At 36.8% G+C, this 4,549-nt stretch overlaps 1 long non-coding RNA gene across 1 annotated transcript; it reads left to right on the top strand.

Moving 5' to 3' along the window:
• Nucleotides 1–516: 516 nt before the first annotated feature.
• LOC120468624 (uncharacterized) lies at nucleotides 517–1,455 on the top strand. The gene is made up of 3 exons (XR_005620260.2): nucleotides 517–935; nucleotides 1,066–1,155; nucleotides 1,239–1,455. It is a non-coding gene; the product is annotated as an uncharacterized LOC120468624 (long non-coding RNA).
• The last annotated feature ends 3,094 nt before the right edge of the window (nucleotides 1,456–4,549 follow it).

Genomic DNA, 4,549 nt, shown 5'->3' with positions numbered 1-4,549 from the left:
CTCATGGCCCTCTACCAGAATCCAGAGTTTTGAGAAGATGGGGGATACTTAATTATTCGCCCCGAAAAAAAATGTAAGGGGTAACACTGTCGTTTTTTTTCGGGTCGAAATTTTTGAGTTTCTCTGATCTTCTTGAAACTCTGGATTCTGATAGAGGGCCAGGGGACTTAGACCTGAGTGCAAAAATTGAAGTTCTAGACCCTTCCAGAGCTGAGATATTGAGATCCCACCTAGCATTTATGCCATTATAAATATCTCAATATCTCAGCTCAGGAAGGGTCTAGATCCTCCATTTTTGCACTCAGGTCTAAGTCCCATGGCCCTCTATCAGAATCCAGAGTTTCAAGAAGATTGGAGAAACTTATTTTTTCTCACCATTAAAAACAAAACAAAAAAAAACCGACAGGGGTACCACTGTCGCAATAATATTGACAATATTACTGCGTTCCATTGATATTGTCAATATAGACAATATAGTTTTTGCTGTAAACATGTTTTATTATATAGCTAGTTAACAGGGGAGCTCCAGTAAGTACACGTAACGTTACATTTGTAAAGTGGATTTACATAACAGTACACCTTTAAAATGACTTTTACATCAGGAAAGAACATATTGTATAAGTATTGGAGATGAGCACATCACAAGATGAAAAATTCATTCAAGTGTAAGGTTATGTGTGCTGTGCTATTATGTAGGATAATTCACTGTTGTCAACACTGTTTACATCAGACAAATGTGCTATAAATAAGGCAAATAAACAAATCTATAAAGTAACTAAACATGATATTTAATTTGTCCCTTATTAGTGTTGATATATTGAGGAACATTTAAGTTGGATAAAAAATCTTGTCTGTATGTTTCAGGGACAGGAGAACGTGTGTTTATCCGGTGGAGAGAGGCTCATGATGCTGAATGCTGTCATCAATGGATTTGAGTGAGTGTACTAAAGAAATGGACAACAAAATCTATTAAATCTTAAGTTGTAGTTTATTTGAATGATTGTAATTTCAAATGGAGAAAATACAACACTTTTCTGATTCCTGATTTCTGTGCATTTGCTGCAGAGATTTTGTGGTGGAGCAGGACCTGCAAGGAAAGAGAATGGCAGCATTTGTTGGGGAAAAAAGGTTTTATGGATTTTACTCAAATATAAAGTAAGGTTATTTTTAATACATAAATCAAATGACATTGTGCTATTAAATGACTGCTTTTGTGTAATGTTTGTGCATTTTTGTAGGATCTGAAATGTCTGCAGACTGGTGTGAGGACTGAGGATGAGGAGCCCAGTGCTGCATCTTGGAAGTGGTGACATGGATGAGACCCTCCATCTCTCCACCTGGCCTTATGAGAACCTCTATCGCTCCATCTGCCCTTATTGCCTCAGATTGTGAAGCGCTTGCAGTAGGATGTGGTGTTCAGCGCATGCTTGTAGTTTGAATAAAGCTTTTCTTTTATGTGTTGTTGACTTGTTGTTTGTGATGATTACTTGTATTTGTTCTTTTACTCATTTATTCATGTTTCTTATTGTTGTCAGTATAAAATATAATTATTTAATTAATGTATGTATTAATTCATTGATTGACCAACAATTGAGATGTTTCACTACATTTAGCAATATAATTGTATTCATGCATAACTGTCATATGACAAAACAAATTACATTTTGTTGGTTTTATTAAATTATATTTTTAGTATACAAAAGTTATATAATTAAGTATTGGTCAGTATTTAATATTATTATTTTCTTTAAGTTTTGGGGTGGGCTAACAATGCAATTCATTCTGAGGTAATATTAATTTTTTAAGGAGTGATTCTTACATTTTTTTCGAGTATAAAATCAACAGTTTTCTCCAAAAGAGGTCTTCAAGCAGCTGCCCATCTCCTTGGTACAGGCATTGCAAACGCAGAGGAAAACTGTTCTAGGTTGTGCTGTCGAGTTACTGATGTTATGAAGTGTTAGTGCACCTGTTGCTCTGCTCACATTTAAACTTATTACATACAAGATCATGGAACGATACCATAGTTCTGATTCCTGATTTCTGTGCATTTGCTGCAGAGATTTTGTGGTGGAGCAGGACCTGCAAGGAAAGAGAATGGCAGCATTTCATGGCAACAATCATGAAAAAACAGAAAATTTAAAGATCATTGGTTTGTGTACATCATAATATGACATCATATAATTATATTTATACACAGGAAACAATAACTAGGCTAAATATCTTCATAATAGTTCATAAGTCAAGTCACATTTATTTATATAGCGCTTTTCACAATACAGCTTGTATCAAAGCAGCTTCACAGTGATAACATGAAAGTAGTACAACACAGATCAATAATATTGTTAAATATTAAATATTAAATATCCCCAACTAAGCAAGGCAACAGTGGCAAGAAACCAAAACTCCATCAGATTGGATGGAGAAAAAAAACCTTGGGAGAACCCAGGCTCAGTCGGGGGCCAGTTCTCCTCTGGCTAACATTCATATTTTTTATATATAATTATTAAATATAAATATTGTTTATATATAAAACAGCGCCATAACATATCGCCGGCATTGAGTCATCTCTTCACAGGCGTTGGTCTTCTCATCACAGGCGTTGGGGCAGCCGAAATCCCAGTGAGAGGCTGGATACAAAACTGGACCTGATGAACGCCATTTTTCTCGGGACAAGCGTCCTGAGGTAACAGCATAAATAATACATGATACATAATACTAAATACATAAAAAAAATGTTTGAAACAAGGTAAATTCATCAAGAAAAAGAGGAAAACTTAAAGGAGAAAATTTTGGGGGTTTCTTAATAAAAAAGAATATTGTGTTAAGAATAACAAAGTTGGTCACATTAGTAGATTTTATCAACTAAAATCAACCCTAAATGTATTCACAAAATAAATGAGGAGCTGTTTCTTTAACAATACTACAACAAAATGAGCAAGTTTCATCAGTATCAAGATATTTATAGATAGATGAATTGAACGTATCGTTCATAATATATTTTAAGGTGTTGAGCGTGTGATAAATATCGCAATATCTCAGCTCTGAAAGGGTCTAGAGCCTCCATTGTTGCACTCAGGTCTAAGTCTCATGGCCCTCTATCAGAATCCAGAGTTTTGAGAAGATTGGGGATACTTAATTTTTCGCCCAAAAAATAAAAAAAAAACGTAAGGGGTAACACTGTCATTTTTTTTTCGGGTCGAAATTTTGAGTTTCGATATCTCAGCACTTGAAGGGTCTAGAGCCTCCATTGTTGCACTCAGGTCTAAGTCTCATGGCCCTCCATCAGAATCCAGAGTTTTGAGAAGATTGGGGATACTTAATTTTTCGCCCAAAAAAAAAAAGGTAAGGGGTAACACTGTCGTTTTTTTTTTTCGGGTCGAAATTTTGAGTTTCGATATCTCAGCACTGGACGGGTCTAGAGCCTCCATTGTTGCACTCAGGTCTATGTCTCATGGCCCTCTATCAGAATCCAGAGTTTTGAGAAGATTGGGGATACTTAATTTTTCGCCCCCCAAAAAAAAACGTAAGGGGTAACACTGTCGTTTTTTTTTCTGGTCGAAATTTTGAATTTCGATATCTCAGCTCTGGAAGGGTCTAGAGCTTCCATTGTTGCACTCAAGTCTAAGTCTCATGGCCCTCTCTCAGAATCCAGAGTTTTGAGAAGATTGGGGATACTTAATTTTTCACCCCCCCAAAAAAAACGTAAGGGGTAACACTGTCGTTTTTTTTTTCTGGTCAAAACTTTGAGTTTCGATATCTCAGCACTGGAAGGGTCTAGAGCCTCCATTGTTGCACTCAGGTCTATGTCTCATGGCCCTCTATCAGAATCCAGAGTTTTGAGAAGTTTGGGGATACTTAATTTTTCGCCCCCCCAAAAAAAACGTAAGGGGTAACACTGTCGTTTTTTTTTCTGGTCAAAATTTTGAATTTCGATATCTCAGCTCTGGAAGGGTCTAGAGCCTCCATTGTTGCACTCAGGTCTAAGTCTCATGGCCCTCTATCAGAATCCAGAGTTTTGAGAAGATTGGGGATACTTAATTTTTCGCCCAAAAAAAAAAAAAACGTAAGGGGTAACACTGTCGTTTTTTTTTTTTCGGGTCAAAATTTTGAGTTTCGATACATCAGCACTGGAAGGGTCTAGAGCCTCCATTGTTGCACTCAGGTCTATGTCTCATGGCCCTCTATCAGAATCCAGAGTTTTGAGAAGATTGGGGATACTTAATTTTTCGCCCCCAAAAAAAAAACCGTAAGGGGTAACACTGTCGTTTTTTTTTCTGGTCAAAATTTTGAGTTTCGATATCTCAGCACTGGAAGGGTCTAGAGCCTCCATTGTTGCACTCAGGTCTAAGTCTCATGGCCCTCTATCAGAATCCAGAGTTTTGAGAAGATTGGGGATACTTAATTTTTCGCCCCAAAAAAAAAAACCGTAAGGGGTAACACTGTCGTTTTTTTTCCGGGTCAAAATTTCGATTTTCGATATCTCATCTCTGGAAGGGTCTAGAGCCTCCATTGTTGCACTCAGGTCTAAGTCTCATGGCCCTCTATCAGA

This window comes from Pimephales promelas, chromosome 8 (genome assembly GCF_988280905.1).
Source record: "Pimephales promelas chromosome 8, fPimPro1.hap1.1, whole genome shotgun sequence".
Taxonomy (NCBI): domain Eukaryota; kingdom Metazoa; phylum Chordata; class Actinopteri; order Cypriniformes; family Leuciscidae; genus Pimephales; species Pimephales promelas.
Note: the sequence above shows the minus strand (reverse complement) of the source record. Positions and strands in the feature narration are given on the sequence as shown.